This window comes from Leptopilina boulardi, unplaced genomic scaffold, assembly GCF_019393585.1.
Source record: "Leptopilina boulardi isolate dan_hultmark-lab unplaced genomic scaffold, ZJU_Lbou_2.1 LbouV2_310, whole genome shotgun sequence".
Taxonomy (NCBI): Eukaryota; Metazoa; Arthropoda; class Insecta; order Hymenoptera; family Figitidae; genus Leptopilina; species Leptopilina boulardi.
This window is the reverse complement of record NW_026137875.1, coordinates 358,296-381,779: the sequence shown is the minus strand read 5'-3', so window position 1 is coordinate 381,779 and position 23,484 is coordinate 358,296. Positions and strand designations below refer to the sequence as shown.

Below are 23,484 nucleotides of genomic sequence, written 5' to 3'. Positions count from 1 at the left end.
TTAGCAGGTATTTTTTTTGGGGGGGGAAGCATGAATTTTCCACACATTTAATATGTCAGAATTCTTATTTACCAAAACTTTTATTAAAGATTATTCCTATTTGACATAATTTTTATTTTAAAAAAATGTCATTTAAGGATTGTCCACTCTCTAAATTTGAATTAGTGAGATGAATCACTTTTTGCTTTTGAATTAGTAAAATTTAACTAATATAGTAGAAAAAAAATTCTTTACTATCAAATTAATAAAATTTAACTAATTCAAAAGCAAAAACTTAGTCACCAATTCAAATCTTATTTTAAGATGTTTTGGTAGCGTTTTTAAGACATTAAGACATTTTAAACATCTAAATGCTACCAAAACATCTTAAAATAAGATACTTCTTTTTGCAGTGCAGTGTAAGGAATATTCATGCGTCTAGTTCCCATAAGAACCTATATTATATATGTATAATTTATATTATAATCGATTGTATATGTACATAAATAAAAGTAAATTAATGTTCGCAGAAAATGATGAACATTATCAGTGCATCAGTCACGAACATTTTTATTATTTTTTGCTTTTTCTTTTATTTTATTATGTCAATATATTTATGAGAATTGTAAATAAATTAACCTGTAGGGAATACGCGCTCGCAATCATAGTGATAAAGTCAACACTGAAAAAAATGTATTTGATTCAAATAATCAATTACTTATATTGACTATTATCAAATAAGTATTTATTTTTTTATTAAATAATTATTATTTAAGTCAATTAAGGGGAGGAACCGGTGAAATTTCAACTCATCGAAATTAATGTTGTTAAGGGGTGTCGCAATTTTTTTTTCTGTCATTATTTTGGATCTAAAATTATTGTGAATTATCAAAATCAATTAAAACTATCACTAAATGTAACCTAAAAATTTTGGGAGCTTAAGTACGTTTTTGTCGCGTAGTGTCACATAGGGTAAGTGTATCAATTACTGCTGATGCCCCAATTGCTGCGCGATTTCTACAAAATTAGTAAAACTTACTAATTGAGAACATAAAACTGTTTCAAAATGACTTTAAAAATTATTTCAAATGATATTTGATATTATATTTACTAAAGATGCATATTTCGACTATATTATTAAATTAGTTATTCAAGTTTCAATTGAACCTATCACAGTAATTAGAGCATGCGCGTATATTTTTCACATGCTGCTATTACTGTGGTCTATCTAGTCAACCTAACCTCTAAATCAACGCTTTTAGCGCTGTAGTAATTGGTGCACACGATACGCAGTAATTCATACAAACCTGTAGTAATACTAGCATATGCCATTTTTTAAATCAATTAATAATAGTTAATAATATTTTTTTTTTTCAAGTTTAAAGTATCGTTTCTATTTCAATATATACTAATAGTGATTTTATATAATTAACCCGCCGTGACTAAGGTAGGGTAAATTTTACCCTATGAAACTTTTATTCCTCGATAGTTTGAACTAGGAATGCTGAATTTTACTGCGATTTTTATATAAATGCAAATTTTGTTGTGACACTAATAAATTACATTACTAGACAACACAGAAAAAACCTGAATTCAAATTGAGTATAGATTCTATACTCAATTTGATTCGCAACAAAAATGAAACTGGTTGTCTCATTTCGAGTTCTAAGGTAAAAGTATCAAAATGAAACAGGCAAGTTTCATTTTGAGAAAAAGAAAAATGGAAAAATATTGTGAAATAACGAATAATTTTGCACAAAAACATGAAATATAATAATTACAAAGAAGTAAATAACACGCTAGACTTAATATATTTGATTAAAAATTGCTTGTAATCGCGTAATAAAATAATAAAGGAAATATGTTTTTAGGTTAGAAAAATGAAAACATGTGTTTTGACAACAGGAACGGTACTGCCAACTTAAATAATAGCGGTAAATTTAAAAACTTATGAAATTAATTATTATCTACGTAAATAATAATAAATAATTTTTATTTAAAAACTTCTAAATATTCGTACTGGTCAAAATAATCTTTCTGGTGTTGTTGAAATATTAGAAACAATAATTGAAATACAAAATTATTCTGCTTATGATGCCAACTTAGAAATCTGAAATTCCAGCCAATATCATTTTGAATAACATGAAGTTTGTCCCATACTCATTTCGATACCCAAAAGAAAATGAGTTGCAACAAAAATGAGTCCAAGTTTTTTCTGTGAATATAAAACAAATTTGTTAAAAAATTTCCATGATTTTAAGCTTTTCTTAAATATAGAAACAGAAAATCATTATAGGGTAAAATTTACCCTACCTTAGTCACGGTGTTACAAAATTGAACCTTAGTCTCGCCGGGTTAAAGACACATAATTTTAAAATATGATTTTTAGAAAATATTCACTTCAGTTTCTTTTCGCTTATTGAGCAGAGGAAAGTAGTAGCTTTAAATTTAGTGTACATAGTATTATTATATGTACAGTGTTAAATATTTGCTAAGGATAAAATACGTATTAATGGGGTTTAAAAATGAACTTTACTCCTTAACCCTATATCTCTCTCTCTGTTTGAAGGATGCGCGTGTGCTCTCTTCGAGTTGAATTTATGATTTATTTGCGTTGGTCAGACTCTCTTGTACTCTTCTCGTCTTTTGAGGTACAGTCGACGATATAAATTATGGCAGTGCATGCCATTGACGTGCAGTCATCGCCAATGGCCAACCGATACGAGAGCAACCTATACTTAGGAGGATAATCACCGCGATATACTACATTTATTAGCGGATATAATGACTCGAGAATTTCGAGATCCCTACTTTCCTTTAAGCGGAAACTCTTTGCCGCGATCTTTTTTTTTTTTATTTCTTTCTATCTTTTTTTTTTTATTCATTTATCTTTTCTCTTCATTCTAAAATCTCTCTCTCTATATATACGCACTTGTAAAATGGTTAACAATACCAAAAAAAAAAAAAAAACTAAACACAAAATTTATTTTAGACTTGCTAATATGAATTCAATTTTCGAAATTATTGTAAATTGTACCCTGGCAGGAAACAGAGCTCATAAATCAAATTTGAGAAGTCACTCGTCGGTTTATGGTACAATCTAAAGGATAACGAATGATTTTTCGTATGTTGGTATCAAAATGTTATTAACCTCATTGCGAGCAATACATCAATTTTAAAAAGATAAAGTGGATTCAATCTTTTGTTTTTGAATTATTATAACTGTAAAAAATAATGTTATATTACTATAAGGAAACCAATTTTTTTTTTTTTGCTTTAAAAAAAAATTTATTTTCTTTTTTAAATTATATAACTGAACTTTTTGAAACATGGACAAAAATTTTTATTGGCGAATTACTGGCGGAATTAATATTTAACTTACCCGAGTCGAAATTTAGACTCTCTATAAGTTCTCTAAAAACCTCCTTTTATCCTCCTTTTATTCTCTCCAACCTCTTTTCGACCTCGAATTTGCAAAAGTGGAAATATCTGCTATATTGGAGGCTGAAAGGAGGGTTTAAAGATGACTAGAGAGGCGTAAAAGAGGTTAAAAAACGAAAAAATAAAATTAAAAAAATCTAAAAATTGGATTTTTTTTCTTAAGGACATTATTTATTGAGCCTATTGAAGATATATTTATTGATCTTTGTCGTAAAATACTATAAAACTTTTAGGAGGAATAAAACTTCGAAAAATTCAAATTAAGAAAAAATTCCTCTTTTCAACCTCTAAACATGCAGATTTGGAAATAAGCGCATTATGATTTCAGGCTGAAAAGAGGCTGAGAAAATCGAGGGTGAAAAGAGGGAAAAATTTCGACTCGGGTAGAGTCGATATCAAAGCTACATAAATAAATATTTCAAAAAAATGCTAAAGGAAACAAAAAATAAATATTATTTTTACATTCGATGTTTATACTTTTGTTATTTTAATTATTTATCATTTTTCTTCAATAGCTTGTTATATACACTCACAGAATATTAAAAAGCATTAAAATAAGCTGCAACGCTTCTTATTTTAATCCAATTTTGCTTATTTTAATCCATTTTGGTATTAAAATAAGCAAAATTGGATTAAAATAAGAAGCGTTGCAGCTTATTTTAATGCCTTTTAATTTTCTGTGCTGTAAAATTTTTTTTTGTTAATTTGAAAATTTTTGTTTTTCTTCCTTTGTTCTTTTTTACTAAAAACTTTTTTTTCTTAGTTATATTTCGGTAAAGTATAAAAAAAAATATGAAAAAAGAAGACAAACATTGTACAAAATAAATAAATAAAATAAAAAATTACAAGTATAAAAAAATATTATGTAAAAAACAAATTTAAAAAATATATATCTTATATATCATAACAAATTGAAAAAAAAAAAAATTTATGTAACAAATAAATTTCAAAAAACAAAAATTTCCAATGTTTAAAATAGCAAACAAAAAAATTTTTTTTTTTAATGTAAAAAAAAGTAATTTTAAAGAACAATTATAAATAATCATAATAACAAAAGTATAAACATCGAATGTAAAAATAACAATATTTATATGTTTTGTTCAATGTAACATTTTTAAATTTTGTGTAGTTTTGATATACCGATTCTTATAACTTACATAGAAAAAAATAATAATTAAAGGAAATAGTAATTTTTGCTGTTTTTGATGAGATTAAAAAAATTTATAAAAAAAGGAAGTAATGTAAATAAATTAAAATTATTAAGTAACTAGCAAAATTACACGCGCGTCCAACTTTGAATGCAATGGTTGTTTTCAAATAATAATAATTATTCTGCATCAGTGGAGTAATAAATTAATAATAGGTATATTTCTAATTTTCACGTTATCATTTATTTATACAAAGAAAAAAATGAGTTTGATGTTATATAAATAGTGATTTTTTAGTTAAGCCAGCTCATAATTAGTTAATACAGCAAAAATAATTTAGCTAAGTTAATTTTTAAATTTAATAAACTTGTAAAACTATTAGTTCGATTGTTGACGGTAACAACAATGAAAACCCAAGAAAAAACCTATCAAAAAAGTGATGATAAAAAAAACATAAATTAAAACCAATAGTTACAATTGGCGGTGTAAATGTTGAGAAATCAATTCTAGTATCGCCAACATAACAGCCGCCACTTGAAATGCCGAGAAAAATTAATTATGATTAAAATATTCTTTGTCACTTATGTATACTGTATATACGAAAAGGCAGAGATTGTTGGGATAAAAGATATTACTGACGAATGGATTTTCTTATTGACAGAATGTATATAACGAGTAAGATCATTTTTTTTGTGAATTGATAGTAAAAAAAATAAGATTTTTAAGTAAAAATTTAAAAATATAAATATTAAAATTTTAGAAATAAATATTTTTGATAAAGTCAATGTTCGATGATTTTTTATAATATTTGAAATTACAAAATATTAGTTTTGCTAAATATTTTTTTGTATTTTCTATAAATATTTCGTTGCAAAGGAAAATTTTTAATTTCTGTTTTTTTTTAAATTCAATTAATTGATAATTAATAAATATTAAAAAATTATATAATCAAAAAGAAAATTAAATTATTATTTAAATATATTTTAAAAAGTATTAAGCAATTAAAAAATATTTAAAAATTTTGAAAAAATAAAACCTAAAAAAAACTTTGTCATGTTTTAAACTTTAAACTTAAATTAAAAATTGAAATTAAATTGAAAATTTTTTAAAAAAGCAAACTATTTTTATATTGTTTACAGATAAAAAAATATAACAATTTAATAATTAATAATAAAAACAAATTAATAATAATAAATTTATGAATAATAATATATAATAAATAATAATGAATAATGGAAAAATAATGAAAGAAATAATAATTATAAGTTAAAATGTTCTAATTATCTGTAATAATCATTATATTTAAAAAAATGTATATATAATATAATAAATTTATAAATAATAATAAAAATTATATTATAATTGAAACTTTTTTTTCTATAAATACCAAGTAGGAAATATACTGGTGCTGCATACAATGAACAATATTTTTTTTTTACTTTAAACTGTCACTTAGTATATGACTTAATTAATGACGATATGAATAAAAATATCCGTCGCGTTAACCATAAAATATTACGAACTCAAGAATTTGTCAAAATTTTAGAAAAACAAAAGGAACAAAATAAGACTAACTTCAAGTGTGGACAGACGGAATGAATTACGAAAAATTATTAAAATTAATAAAATAATAATGTAAATTTATTAAAATTATTAATTAATAATAAAAAGAAACTAATATTATTAAAAAATGATGTAATGGCATAAAATAGAAATGTGATAAAAATTGCAAAAAAATTGGAGATGCCGGGGATCGAACCCGGGGCCTTTCACATGCAAAGCGAACGCTCTACCACTGAGCTACATCCCCGTTGAAGATGACATCAAAAATTTTTCAAGCCCTCTGACAGATAATAATTTATCTCTTCTTTTCGTTATTTTGACTTTTTTGTTCATGTTTAACGTTATTTTAATAATATTTATACCTTATTTTGATACACCAATAGAGTTACGCTTTGAATTTTTTTGTTTTTTGCTTAGAACTTTTATACTTTTTAACATTGGTATGTGGGATAATTTTTATATTTCAATCTCATTCAGTTTTCGATTTAAAACTCTGATTATTAGCAAAAAAAAAAAATATTTGTTTATACGAAAAAAATATTCAGCTAAAATATTGAAAATATTTTATACTAAATTTAAGAAATTATATATCACCCTGGCTTGTGTTTTTTTTTAAAAGAATAAAATCAATTGCATTTTAAATAATACAAAATAATTTTATAATTTATAAAATATAATATAATTTAAAAATGGAAAACAAATTCTTACATTTTGAGAATATTTTTTTGTTCTTAAAAATATTTCTTGATTTAAGAAACATTTGTTCTAATTTTAAGAAATATTAATTTTATTTATTTAATAAATATTTATATGTTTAAATTAAATTTTATTTTGTTAAAATAAAAATTTTATTTACTTATTTCAAAAATAAAACAAAATTTTACTTACTCTAGAAATATATGAATTAGTAAAAATGTCAACCAATTTGAGTAAATATATATACTTATTAAAAACAATTAAATTTTGGTTGAATTAACCAAATAAAAAAGATTTTTAATTTTTCTTTTATTTTAGATAAATAAAATTTATTTGAATGAAATATATTATAATAAGTACTATTGTACGAAAGGGCATGTCCCGTTAACTTAATAAATGAAATGAAATGAAATATATTTGTCTTAAAATAATGACTTTTTATTTGTTTCAAATATAAAAATTTTATTTTTTTCACAAATAAAATTTTTATTTAAATTATCCCGTAAAAATCAATAGTTAAAATTTTCATTTTAAAAAATTTTATTAGATATAATTATTTTTTAGACAAATTTTTATTTTTCGAATTAGCATTAACAGAATTTCTTTTTAAACAAATTTTTATATTACATAGTTTTTAAACACTGAATTTTTATTTGATAGAATTCTTAGTCTATTGGATTTTTTTTTTATACAACTTTATATATTTTTAAAAAATTTGATTTAACCGAATATTAATGTTTTATATATAATTCAATTAAATAACAATTCTTATAAACAAAAATTCAGACAAATCAAGATTCGGTGAATTGAAAATTTTGCCATTTATAGAAACGAAGCTGAAGTACGCAACGTTTATGATAAACGATTTTTAAAGAAATAATTTTTTTAAAATAAAAAATTCTATAATTTTTTTCCTAAAAAAATTTTTTGAAATAATTTGTTGATTAATGAAAACTACAAGAAATATTTTTTAGGCAAAGAATTATAGAATTTTTCATTTTAAAAAATTATTTCTTTAAAAATCGTTTATCATAAACGTTGCGTATATACTTCAGCTTTGTATTTAGAAATCCAAATCACTTAAAAAATTATGGTGAATGAAAATTATGCTAAATTTAAATTTCATTAAATAAAAAGTAAGATAAAAAAGAAATTTTGTAAAACAAAAATTCTGCCAAATAAAAGTTTGGAACCTAAAAATTTTGTTAATTAAATAAAAATTTGGTATAAAAAAACAAATTCTGGTTAAATGTGAATTCGGAAAATAAAAATTCGTCTAATAAGAAAATAAATTTCTTCAAAATAAAAATTCTAACTATAAATTTTTATATGGGTTAATCGAATACATCCCAAAAAATTTATTAAATTAAACAAAATTATTTATTTTCTAACTTAAACAAAAAATTTTGTTTGTAATTACTAAATATAAATATGTATTTGTTTTAAAATTATTTGAGTCAATTAAATTGTATTTGTTTCTAGTATACAGAAATTATTGGTTCAAATACATGTTTGTTTGATTCAAATAAAAATTATTTTAACATTTATTGGATAATATATAGTGAAGTAACCAGCAATTATTTGAATTGAATCAATTTTTTTTCCAGTCTAACTTTTTATTAAATGTTAAAATTATTAATAATTCAGATTTAAAAATTATAAATTTATAATTATATATACAAATTCAAATTCGGAAAGTAGAAATTTATAAATACTTTAAAACTACTAAAAGTAATAAAATTTACAAGGATCTAATTATACGAAAGAACGACGTATATCTACATTGAGTTTATCTTTTTTTTAATTATTTTTTTATTAAAGGTAAATCATGCAATTTAAAAAGTAAATTTACCATATACACGCGCGAATGGTCAAAGTCATCATATATATAATTCTTTTAGTGGTTTTTGTAAATGATATCATTTTGCGTATAATGTAATATACGGATCATGATTCATATGCGTACCACATGATTCGCGAAAATTGAATTGGTGGCTTGGAAAAATAATGTGGGACATGTCCAATTTTGTCGTGTATTATTATTATCATTATTATTTGACGCGCGCTCAGACAATTCGATTATACGTGCTTATAATGGGTAAAATCAAACACACTACTGAAATGTAATTTCTGTACCTATATATATATATGTGATATTGCTTTTATTTATAATGAAAAAAAACCACACATATAAATATCCGCACTATTAAAATTCCGCAGGAATCTGCGAAATCGTGGGGTGAATCAAGGACGAGCGAAATATTTTACGAGAATCGCGGATAAAAATTAAAGAAGAAGAAGAAGAGAGAGAGAGAGAGAGAGAGAGAGAGAGAGAGAGAGAGATTCTATATACCGTAATGTTTTTATACTGTGGGAATTGTGGTGGAATTTCTCAATGCTCTGGCGATTTCATGATCGTTTCGGAATTATTGTCAATCGAAGGTCTTTTTCGAGAATGTAATATAGAAAAGCAAAAAATGGAAATATTTTATAAACCAGATTTAATATGACGCACACAATATATATTTTATAATAAAATGAAAGTCAAATTTATAAAAGACGAGACAAAATGTATATAATATTTATAATGAAAATGTAGAACGCGTAAATATCTAAAATTAATTTCTTAAAATTTTCATTTGACAGAATATTTTATTACCTTTGAATTTATGTTTAGCCGAATTTTAATTTCTTATTATTATATATTTGACAGAAATTTCATTTAACCGAATTTATATATTAAAGAATTTACTAATTAATTATACTCACTGCAAAATGAAGTATCTTATTGTAAGATGTTTTGATCGCCTTTTTAAGATGTTTTTTACAACTTTTGCTCCTAAGTTATCAAAAACATCTTAAAATGCATTAGTTTCCTAAGATTTAAAATGGATAGTAAGATGATTTTGGTAATTGGCTTCCAATGTGTCTTATAATAAGATACTTCTTTTTGCAGTGCTTAAACCAACATGGTCATTTAAAACCTTTAAGGTGAGGCACAATTTCCAATTTTGACCAACGTAAATTTAAATTCCCACGTAAAAAAGTTCCCGGAAATAGACATCACTGGAAACTCTTGCTGATATTTATTTTGCAAAAAGAATTCTTTTTTAGTAGAATTTTGATTTGTTCAAATTTAATTTATATTTCACAGAATTTTTAAAACGACGAATTTCCATTTATCCGAAGTTGCAAATAATTAATTAATTTAAATATTCGCGTCCAAATTTTTTTTTTTTGCCACAGATAATTATATTTACTGGGACAAATGAAAATTCTGTAAAATAAAAATTCTGCATTTTAAGAATTCTGATGTGAAATATATAGAAAATCGAACAAATGAAAATTCGGCTAGAAAAGAAATATTTTTTTTTTGTAAAATAAAAATTCTGTTAAATTCAAATTCGATGAATTAAAAATTTAATTCTCTAATATATATATATAGAAATTCGATCAAATTAAATTCCAGCAAAATAATAATTCGAGAAAATAGAATTTCGGCTTAATGAAATTTTCGATATTAAAATTCTGTTGCGAATAAAAACTCCAAATAAATTAAATTTCGGAAAAATTTTAAATTTAATTTAAAGGCTTTTTTTCATGAGTTTTGAAAATGTGAAAGTGTAATTATAATCAAAGAAGAAAATATACGAGGAATTATGAAAAAAAGTAACATTTTTAAAACACCTTCAATAACTACATTTACTAACTATATATATATATATATATATATATATATATATATATATAATTCAATAAATATTCCCAATTGGGAGGAGTTTTATCGCGTGCACGCAATTATGAAAAAGATATTTTCACATACTTTTATGTTTTCGAAGAAGGATATTGGTAATTTCAACTATTATAGAGTTTTTAATATAAGAATTAATTCACTTTTACTATAATATTGAAACTAAACCTATAATGTCAGAGTTTCTGAGCTGAGTCCTTGACTTAGGGCAATTATATGCTTCTTTATTGAAGTCCGCGCGGTAACAAGGTCGCGGAAGAAACTTAATTATCGACTTTCTCGTCTTAATTAAATTTCACCTGCGATGTTCTTGACCTGATGAAGGGCTTTAATATTGTATAATAAATATATATAGCAAAGTCTTCAATTGCCTTTTCATTTGCAATTATCACTATTAGAAAACTTTTGCAAAATTATATTTAGTTGTATAACATTATATATAAACTTTCTTTACAGTGACAAAAATTGAGAAAAAATTTAAAATAATAATAATTATTATTATTATTATTATAAATTAATGATAATTATCAAAAATTATATATTTATTAATTAATAAAATTTTTCTGTTTTTGTTTCAGGTGAGTTTGGATTTTTCAAATTTCGAATATTATCATTGATATAAATATGATGATCTCTATAACAATAGAATATTTATATTATGTAAGTAACAATCATTTTTTAAGTAATTTAATTATTATAAAAAATATATTCTTGGCCAATATTCTGTGTGATTTAAATTTATGTTTTTAATAGTAATGAAAGAAAAGCAGAATATAATGAAATAATTAAAATTTCTAGGTTAAAGCCAATATATTTCAATTAAATGATGTTTTTTTTTTTTCATTTTTGGCCTAAATGGCTTTTAGTTTATTGCAACAATTGACACATGACGCGTTTCGACACAGAATTCTGTGTCCTCATCATCAGATACATTTCTGCAAAGATAAATCTTTTTAGAATTTTTTCAAACGAAGATTAAAGCTCTTTTTATGAAGAATACATATACCGACATTGTCACGTCTGTTTCATTTTAGTTAATATACATAATGAGTTTTTGTTATTTTAGTTATATAATAATTTTAGTCATCTGTAAAAATGTAAAACTGTAAGAAGCAGCTATTACTTAAATTATTTTTTATATAATTATGAAAATGAAATGGGGGGGGGGCCAAAAATGAAAAAAAACATCTTTTAATAATTATACCCGTGTGGGAATTGAAAAATGGTCCTAACTTGGTCCTATCTAGTTTGCCGTTTTATTATCTAGGTCCTATCTTGGCAGTCTAACTTGGTCCTAAAATGGTTGGTGATGCGATTTTAGCCTGGTCCTAATTTGGGTGCCTATTTAGGACCAATATAAGGGTCCTTTTTAGGTCCTAGATAGGATCAGCTTTTTTAAAATTCACATAATTTTAATAGGATTAATTATTTGTTAATAAATTTTGATAACATAATTTTGTATTTTATATTGAAAATAATATATTTGCTTACTTTTAGTACATACATATATACAAAAACTTACTTATAAAATCTTTGTTTCTTCACGCATATATAATATATATTACCATGTATATACATAAATAATGTATTAACAATCAAATATTCGTAGATTTTTTAAAAAAATAAACATTTAAATATAACTGGACTTTTACAAAGGTTTAGCTTGCACCCTATGATTTAAATAAATCAGTTTCTTCCACTATAGTTTTCTTCGATATAAAATCTTTTTTTTTAATTTTATAGAAATAAGTTTCTTTGAAAAAAATTATCTTTGTTTCAGAAAAATTTTAATTTTTTTAATCAAAGAATTTTTTTTTGATTTTATATTAGTATTGAAACTTCTTTGATTGAAATTTTTATTCTTTTCAATTTTTCAACTTATTTCAATCAAAGAAACTTTATGTAAATTTTAGAAAAACTTTTTGTTTAAAAGGAAATTTGTTTCGAATGATACAAAACAAATCAAAGCAACTGACTTTTTCAAATAAACAATCCCTTTTTTCTGGGTGTATATAATAAAAATAAAAAAATGTAATCAATAATAATAAATAATAATAATAAATCAATAAACAAGCAGAATTACATTGCACTTTTTACAGAAGAACTTAACCTCTAAATAACTTCTGCTTATAGTTTCGTCCGTTTCGTCTGCTAGGGTTGAAAAAGTAGGGGCAAAAAAATTCAAATTAAATGTAACCCTTCTCATTTTGTTTAATATAAATTTAATTAATAATTAATTAAAATTTTTAAAAAACTATGGTATATTTTTATTTTTTTATTATTTTTATTATTGTATTTATATATTTTTTTTTATTATTTTATTATTATTTTATTATTATAATTATATTATTATAATATTATTATTAATTATAATTAATAATGCCAAAATACTCCGATATTACTAAAATGGCTTGTAAAAGCAGGACCAAGTTAGGACCAAATTAGGAAATATTAACATTTTCTGCCAAGTTAGGACCAACTTAGGGCCAATTATCATTTTAGGCATACCTTGGGGATTTCTACTCGGGTAATGAAATAATGGTTGCAAAAATTTTTTATCTCGTGAAATCCGGATATAGCTTTTTGACATTATAAATATATAGGGTTTGTTTTCTCGGCTAATGTACGGGAGATTTTTAAAATTATTTCTCTATAAGAAATACGATACACTCTGAATTTTAATCTTATTTATATTAAATGAAAAATTCCTCTTTTCACTGACAACTTAAATTTCAAAACCTATGAAATTAATTATTGTTTCAATAAATAATAACTTTTTTTTTTACTTAAAAATATTACTAAATATTCATATATTACTGTAAAAAAAAAATTCTAATGAAATATTAGAAAAAATAATTGTAATTTAAAATCACTTTGCAAATTATGCTTATCTAGAAATCTGCGGCCTTGATTATTTTGAGTAACTTGAAGTTTGGCATAGTTATTTAACTCAATATCCAACTTAAAATACATTAAAAAAATTTTCTTTTCAAACTCACAAAAAGGAATATATATTTCACGAGAATCACCCATATATTGAAGAAGTAAAAAATAAATTCTTATTTTAACATTCCTGCTTACATATATAGCAGATTTATACAAGAACAGTATATGAATTTTGGATTCAGGGATTCCTTCTGACAAGGAGAATAACTCGCGGTTCTTATATTATTATATTGAGTTACGTATATATAAAAATGTCAAAAATGCATCAAGTTTCATCTTCGTTTACGAATATATAAGTGGTATGTTGCCATTTATCTTTTATTATGAGGTCCAAAGTTGTAATAGTAGTGGATTTTGCGGTTGGTCCCAAGGATTTTCTCGCGCAACATGCAAAATCTTCATTCATGTCCGTTGAGTTAATGTTAGTATATCTATATACAAAACTGCATATAAGTATTTTTATAAACAATATATACATATACATATACATAAGGAATTGGTTACCTTAAAAGCCCAGGACCAACCCACGCGCATTGTATCCGTAGATTGCCTCTCATCGAGTTTAACAAAATCATGGTTCCTGTAATGCGCCATTGTTGGGCTCTCGGTATCACTGTCAGCCTGAGTGAAATCTTTATACCTGCTATCATCTCTCCGGAATCTCAAAATAATAGCTTTCCGAGGGGCGTAACAACTGTTTTTCATTGCGCTGCTTATATGTATATATATACACTATACACGACTATTCTACAAAAATTTTGTACTTTTTTTTCTTTTTTTTGTAAATAATTGCAAAAACTAATTTATGATAATGAGGTAAAAATTTATCTAAATCTCTATTTCCGTCTGTTTTGGATTTAAAAGCAACCAAAAGCTTATTCATTTAGATAACTCGTTTACGATATAGAAAAAAAAAAAAAAAAATTCCGATAGATATCGAAGCTAATTTTTCACATTTCTATATTTATCCGGGTGGTATTGTTTTAAGTGCGGTATTATTTTGCAGATTTTGTAAAATGATAACCCCATACCCATTCACTAAATCGACCTCGAAATCATTATCGTTGTAGATCGGACGAATTCTCCTCTCCTCGTCGCAAGGAGGTTGAGTACAATCATTCGTTTCGAAGTCACGATGTGCTTCCGTTTGCATTTTCGATTCACATCTTGGGGGGTCGAATCTGAAATGAAAAGTGGTTATTAAGTCGAGGAAGAGCGAGCTCGTACTTTTCTTTCAAATCGAGTTTGCAAAATGTGAATGCACTCGCTTCCATAAGTCGATCATGATTATAGCATTCTTTAAATTAAAGGGAATAATTCCCGAGTAATAACATTTTTGATATTTGAGAGTTCTGAAAATATTGCGCGATTGATTTTTATATTTTTGCTTGTGAATATATATAGCATATATGCCGCTTAAGTGCGAAATTCCAGAATTGCCAATATGATTAAATTACAGAAAAAAAAGATGGACTCATATTGTGAGATCTGTATCAAAATGAGTTAAAAGACAACTTCACGTTACTCAAAATAAACCTAAATAGAAAACTACTGTTAAAATATGAAGTCAACAACATCAACAAGATTCATAATCTAAAAATTCTATTATATTTAATTTCCTTAATTTGTGTAAATCAACTTTAAGAATTATGATGATTATCCTATAAAAATTCGTTCGAATAACCAAAAGATCGAATTTCTGAAAGTTTGAATTATACCAAAAAGCGAATTTTCAAAAATTTAAGTTTCTAAATATTCTAATTATCAACACTGAAAGAAAATAAATATTAAATTTTATAAAAGCATATTCAAATTTCGTGAAAGTATTTTCAAGTCGTAGAAAATATTTTAAAAAGCGAAATTTCCATATAAGAAATACTAATATTTAATAAACTTTTATGAAATTTACAATATAGTTATAATAAAATTTAGTAGATCGTATTTGATTTATTATTAAATGATACCAAATTTTATTATAAATATAGTAAATTTCATAAAAGTTTATAAATGATTAGTATATTTCTTATATGGAAATTTCGCTTTTTACAATATTTACCAGGACTTAAAAATGGTTTTACAAAATTTGAAAATGCTTTTATAAAATTTGATATTTATTTTCTGAAAGAATTAAATTTCTAAAATTTCAAATTACCAAAATACCGAATTTTGAGAAATTCGAATTATCCTAAAATCGAATTTTTAAAAGTTAAAATAATAAATAGATATACTCTCTAAATATTTGAATCAGTAAGATTTCACTAATTAATTAATAATTTAATTCAAAAATTCAAAATGGCAAATCCAATATGGCGGACATTAAAGTTAAAAATTCATCGTATCCACTTGAAAATTGATACTCGGGGGTTTTTGGGGTTGCTGACTATACGAATCAGAGGTCGATTTTTAAAAATTCAAAATGGCGTATCCAATATGACGGATATCAAATGTTCAAGAATTTACCGTATTTGATTTTTATATTGTGTTGGTTTAAAATTGCCAAACATTAAGTGAAATTTTGGTACATTTAGTCCTTAATGGGTTAAAATACTCTATATAAAACATAGAAAGTAAAGAAATTATTAAATAATTAAATAAGTAAAAAGTTTTCGATCTTTTGATAATTCGAACAATTGATAGTTTTGCCAATGCTGGGACAGTTTTGGGCTGTCTTAAATTTTGCAATTGAATATATTTCTATTGTTGTAATCTTTTTTAAGTATTCGCGATTCAGTTTTTCAAATTAAAATTCATTAGTCTTATTTTTTCTTTTTTTAATTCTTTCTTTCTCTCTATTATATATATATATATATATATATATATATATATATTATAAAATCAACAGGTTTGTTTTTCTTCTCTAAAGATGAGTTTCAATCGTATAATGGTTTTTATAAAAAGCGAAGCTGCGCGCGGATGTGCGTGAGAATCCGCGAAGGTTCCATTTGTGTGTATAGAGTTCGCGTTTTCCGTTAGTTTTGCCAATTACGATACCGGAGGTCGATGCCATCTAACGAGCCGCTTATGATTATATTGAAAACCTCTTACGTAATAACAATTCTATACAGGATATAACTTCAATATTTATACTTGAACTCGCGGTATATCTAAATATATATATATATATATAATAAATTTTATGAGAAAATCTGATTCGAGAACATATTATTGTAAACGTTGTTTTCTTTATCGAATAATTTTCACAATTATAAAATTTGAAAAGAAAGAAAGTTTATACGAGAATAATAGTGAAGAAAGATATTATCATCGAAATTTCATATTAAAGAAATGGGAAAGTTGACAAAAAAACAAAAAAAAATACAAACGTTTCTTTCACCTACTTTTTCTTTTGTTAAATAGAAATATATATATATACGTATACGTATATAATAATGTTATATATCTATATATGTATAACTTAATCCATTGATCCTAACAAAACCATAAAGGTTCGTTGATACCGAGTATATAGCTTGCATTATAAGATTAGAATCGATACAAAAGAGGGATATATATAAAATTCTGCCGTCGCGTCGTCAACGAATGCGATCCGATTCGGTCAAGTGGTGTGTATATAGAGGCAGGTATTGGTATTAACGCATTTTATTCACAGCTGAAACTCCGGGGGCAAAAATTGTCGAGTCACGTGTGATGGAGATACTTGACACGTGATTGACGCATTTATCGATTTTATTTAAAAGAAAAATAGTGCCGGTAAAATCGACCGACAAAAACTGAACGGTATATATATATGTATATAGTACAATATATAATATACATATATGGTGAGACAGTTATACCTACTAAAAGGTTATATCCATTCCCTAACATATATTAGCTAAAAAAAAAATTGCCTTTTAACCGTTAATTGAATCGATTTATGCCTATAAAAAATAACTAATTTCTTCTTTAGAAAGAGAAATAATATTTACATAAATAATATGGGGAAAAATTGACATTTAAACACGCAGGTACTCTCTAAATTTGAATTAGTGAACGAATTCTCACTAATTTTTAGTAAAATTTTACTATTTAATTTGCTAATAGTTTTTTTTTTACTTATTAGGAAACGGATTTTCGTATAATATATAATTATTTTGAATGTTGCACCAGAATAACCCCTTAAAATTTTGAACATTTATTTTAAATATTTTTGACACTAACATTCGTGAATTTTATTATTGGTACAGATTTTCACAAAACTTTCAAATTTCCTACAAAATTTGTTCGTTTTTATAAATTTTTTTCTGATTTCTAAAACCAAATTTACTATAATAACATTACAGTTACACGGAGAAAAAAGAATTGTTGTGGTTTCTAAAAATTAAGTCCACACAACAATTCCGGATTGTCAATATAGCACCAGCAGTTCTATTTGTTTTAAGAACAACAAAAAATTGTTGAAATGGGATTGTTATTAAAACTATTCGAATTGTTCGGTGAACAAACAGAATTGTTTGATGAACAAAGAAATTTGTTATGGAACAGTTGAAATAACAAAACTAAATTGTTAAATCGGCAATACAATTTGTTGTATTAACAAAGCTTTGATCCGTCTAATACAATTTGTTCAGTTTCTTCGCCTTCTAAAATAATCGATAGCAGATTTCCGTAGGTCTTATCACCAGTTTTATTAGCATTAAAATCTGTGGAACATTCAGCTTCTGAATCAAATTCTTTGACCTGAAACCAAAAAATTATTTTGAGTTGAAATTTGTTGTTAAATAATATTTAATATACATTTTGTATTTTTTAAGGTGAAATTATGGTAACCGAGTATAACTTACCGATAAACGATAAAAATTGTCTCTTCATCCATTCACTACACTTTTGCAATAGATTTTTCACTTTAACCGGATTCATTATTTAACAGTACTTTGTTATTTAAAAAAAAAATTAATAATAAAAGCAAAAGTGGTACATGTGCCAGAAGCAAATGACTCGACGATCTGTACTTTGCGAGAATTCAAAATGACCACGAGACATGGAACAATAAACCTGTCAGCTGAACAAATTCGGATTGTTCCATCAGCAATCGACAGAGGGTTTGCTTCTGCAACTGTACGGAATTGCAAACTAAACAAAACTGACAACAAACAATTCGTGTTGTTAATACAACATACACTTGTATTGACAACAATCCGAATTGTAATATTAATATTACTGTTGTATACCAGAATAGCCCCGGTTGACGATAATTTAAAGATTTTTCCCGTATAAAGAATAAAGTTTAAAATTAAAAGATTCAATACACAAATCGACAATATATTATAAATTCAAAATCAATTTTTGCATATAAAAGAAATTCTTCAATGTGTTTTTTTGTCAATTAAGGAAGGTGTAAAGCAACTGGAGCACGTTTAATCGCAAAAGCATAAATCTCGCATTACTTTGACTTATACGATCTTATATTCGAATATAAAATAGTTATATAGAACACAGTTAAGTAACATTTATTATTATGTGTATTGCACGATCTATAATTTACAAATTCAAATCATTTTTTTAATATAATATATAACAAAACTATAATTGTTAAGAAGAAATACAAATAATAATATATAAAAAAGTAAAAAAAATGGAAAATCTATATATATAAAGATCAGAAAGATGGCTCATGTGGGGTCCGTTATACCCCACGGAAAAGGTATGAATGATAAAAAGCATAAGTTTGATACCAGGGGAAAGTATTCAAGTATGTACTTTCCGGCTGTAAGATCGTTCACGCGTTACAAAGTCGTTCACCTGCGCCCTTCGAAACAAGAACTACAACATACAATTCATATATATATATATTGTATATATATATATCTGTGTGAAAGTAGGAAATTCCAAAGCAATACAAAGTGGTTTGCAAATACAATAACTGCATATCTTATTTATATACTGCTTTTAGCTAATTTTGTCTAAAAAAGGGACACGAGATTAGATAAGCCATTTTCGTCAAACACAATAAAGGATGGTTTCATTCCCTCTCCCTTGCACCAGAGGGGGGCATAACGAAACGAATACTTATGTTTTCGAATCCACCTGGCCTTTAATTTCGATTATATACCTGCAGGGGCATTCAAAAGAATTCAAGTCAGTTGCATCAATGGAAAGCAGGTGTATTAGCTTTACTCATGTATTTTTCCACTTTTTTTCAAAAATTTAATTTACACTTTTTATATAATTGATACTATAATAATATATTATTATTATAATGATAATATTTACTATATAATATTATAAACCAAACCTTGCACTTTGAAATATTTATATTATTATTATTATTATTAATATTATTATAATTACATAAAATTATAGTATATTATATTATTAAATGCAAAACATAATATAACAGCGATAATATAAATAATTTGTTTCAATTTCAACTAGAATTATACCTACACAAAAGATATTGTATAATTGGAATCAGTATATGTCGTAAAATAATAACTAATCTTAGATTCAGTATTGCTCTTAATATGTTGTTGGTGTATAAGAACAATGAAAATTGCTATATTACTAATGCCACTTCTCGTCATAGTATGAAAATCTATAATGCACATATACTATAACATTAAGCAACATTTCATGAGTTGGTAAAAAATGCTCCGGACGCTGCGAGTTTAGCTCTATAGTGTTGAAAGTAACGGTCGTTCCGACAGCTGTAAGTCGTTGTGAAACTAACGCATAATATAGACTTGCAATCAGAAGAGAACACTTAATAATGTGAAAAAAAGGTTATATTGATCGAGTCAGAATCCTTTAGTGATGCTCTATTTTTAAAAAAAAAAAAAGACTATGTAGAAAAGGTATTACTACACTGTTATAAAAATACACTAACCTTTATTTATGTTCGTCACAGCAGATTTAAGGTAAGTTTATAATCACAACACTTGAAAATTTTTAATTATTTTTATGGGTGAAATGACTATTAACAATTAAATAATTTAATTGTAAATGAACAAAATTTAAACATTGCGCACTTAATAAACATTTTTCATTCGTTGTCAATTAAATGCAATTTAATTGACACAATATCTTAATTGACAAATGTCATGGAGCATTTACACGTTCGGCAAAAAATTTTCTTCACTTTGCATTTTTCGAAATACACTTACCTGATTGGTTGTGCAGAATCTGATTCATTGTGGACAACCAATCAGGTAAGTGTATTTCGGAAAATGCAAAGTGAAGAAAATTGTTTGCCGATGGTGTAAATGCTATATGCCATTTGTAAGCAAACAGGGTTGGGAAGCAAGAGCACAAAATATGTTTGTCCAAAGCAGAGTTAGGTAGGAATGAAATTTTGTCCAACAGTAACTTTTGGAAAGTGTACATAACTGTATTGTGAACACGCCCTAAACAATTAAATACATTTTCCGAAAATTGCTGTTGGACAAAATTTTTATCCTACCCAACTCTGCTTTGGACGGGAAGGATGTCATTGTCCCCCACTTACTATTTGTCATAATTCGCGTCAACTACCGCACCCTGCTCTAGTGAAAATTCAGTAACTATATAGTAACGAGACGCTTGCTTTTCAGCCAACGGTCAATACGTCGAACAGACAAAATGTCGAAAAGCCATAACCACGAAAAGCCAAGACGTCGAACGGTCAAAATGTCGAATAGCCAAGACGTCGAACAGTCAATACACCGAAGGGACAAAATATGGATAAGCCAAAATATCGAAAAGCCAAAACATCGAACAGCCAATACGTCGAACGGACAAAATGTTGAAAAATTTTATTGACTTAACTATAATTATACTTGAGTCAATAAAATTTTTTGACATTTTGTCCGTTCGACGTATTGGCTGTTCGATGTTTTGGCTTTTCGATATTTTGGCTTATCGATATTTTGGCTTATCGATATTTTGTCCGTTCGATGTATTGACTGTTCGACGTCTTGGCTTTTCGAGGTTATGGCTTTTCGACATTTTGTCTGTTCGACGTATTGACCGTTCGGTGAAAAGCAAGCGTCTCTATAGTATAACTTTTAATTTCAATAATAAAGTCACTAAATTTTCACCAGAGCAGGGTGCGGTAGTTGACGAGAATTATGACAAATGGTGAGTGGGGACAACCAACCCTTTGAACGAATATATTTTGGGCTCTTTCTTCCCAACCCTGTTTGTTTAAAAATGTCATCTGGCAATTAAAGGTGCTTACATACCTTCTGGTTTTCGGCGAGCGATCCTTTTTCACGGAGAATCACTGATGAATTTGATTGTCTCCGACAATATTCTATTTTCACGATGGAAATGGAATATTTGTCATAGCCAATCAAATTCAGTGATTCACCGTGAAATAATGCATCGCTTGCCGAAAACGAAGAAGGTATTTGTTGTTAGCACCATAAGATATTGTGTAGCACGAAATTATTAGTTGCATTAATTGACAACGAATGAAAAATGTTTATTAAGTGCGCAATGTTCAAATTTTGTTCATTAATAATTAAATAATTAAATTGTTGATAGTCGTTTGAACCATAAAAATAATTAAAACTTTTCAAGTTGTTGTGATTATGAACTTACCTTAAATCTGCTGTGACGAACATAAATAAAGGTTGGTGTATTTTTATTTATCTGCAAACAAATTTTTTTTTTTATTCAACTGCTAACTATAAATAATTTTTGCTTCTCTCTGTTTTAAAATTCATAATAAAATTAATTTTAACACTTTAAAAAATCAGTGCAGTGAAGAAATTGATCTCAATTTCCGGATAATTTCTTAAAATTAATCCCAATATTTGAATCAATTTGATAGTGCAGTTTTTCACTATCAATTAGTCATTTTTGATTAAAAACTAGTCAAAACGGATACTTATTCATTTCATGAATGAATCGGCGCAGTTGAATTAGTTAAAAGTGACTAATTCAGATTTAGAGAGTAAGATTGTTTTAATATGTGCAAAATTTGTAAGGCGCAGCCTTTGCTGAATTTACATATATTCTATATACATATATATATATATATATATATATATATATATATATATATATATATATATATATATATATATATATATATATATATTGAACAAATATCCATTCGTCATAAAAAAAATTAATATATATTTGCTCATATACTGTTGAATTATTGCGAAATACACAATATATACTTTTGTCAAATAAAAAAATATATATATTTTATGGCTTGTTGAATTCACCTGTGCTGCTGTTGAGCTGCGCGCATTTATATGAAAAGTCGATTATAATCAATTTCAGAACCACAATACATCCTGTGTGTACCTGAAGGAAGTAATTTAATATTGTGTACAGATGTCAGAAGTGTGCGTATGGTGCATGCGCCACAAAAAAAGTAACAATTTTTTCATCAAGATAGCCCTATATTAGAGATCAATCTATATAGCCAGAAAAAGAGCATGAAAATATATATATATAGATATACGATGTCTTCGCCCTGCGATAATTCGAAAATTGATTCTAATGATTCTGCAACTGACTCTGAGGGATATATCTGGGGGCCCAACCATCACTCTGTGACCACTCTGCGTCCGGTATTATACGACCCTCACAAGGTAAAGGGGGGGCATTCAACATATGTTACGACACGTGCATGAAAATGCATGCACACACTGACATGCAGGTTGACTCATTTAAAATGCCATGAAATAAACATGACAAAATTCTTTTATATAATTATTTAGGGAGAGTGGGAGAGCCAGTTATTGTAATACAAAATCTTATATCAATAAAAAGATTCTTGAATTAAATTTAATGACTAAATTTGAAAATCTGAAAATATTGAAATTTAAAAATAAAATATAACTTTTTGCAAAATTAACGTGTGTAAACGGACCTTTAAAAAACTCAACCGAAGGTGTCACATTTTGGACGTTTTACTGTAAATTGCACATATGGTATAAATTTACATTCCGAACTCTGGTGTCTGTTACCAGTTATCTGTCGTCTGCTGTTTAATATATATCTATTATTTCTATATACCATTTT

At 25.8% G+C, this 23,484-nt stretch overlaps 1 protein-coding gene and 1 non-coding gene across 2 annotated transcripts in view; one reads left to right on the top strand and one right to left on the bottom strand.

Annotated features, from left to right (window-relative positions):
• LOC127283717 (uncharacterized) overlaps positions 1-23,484 on the top strand; it is a 189,354-nt gene that overhangs the window by 19,566 nt on the left and 146,304 nt on the right. The gene's annotated exons all lie outside the window — the stretch shown is intronic.
• Trnaa-ugc (transfer RNA alanine (anticodon UGC)) lies at positions 6,307-6,378 on the bottom strand. The gene has a single exon. It is a non-coding gene; the product is annotated as a tRNA-Ala (tRNA).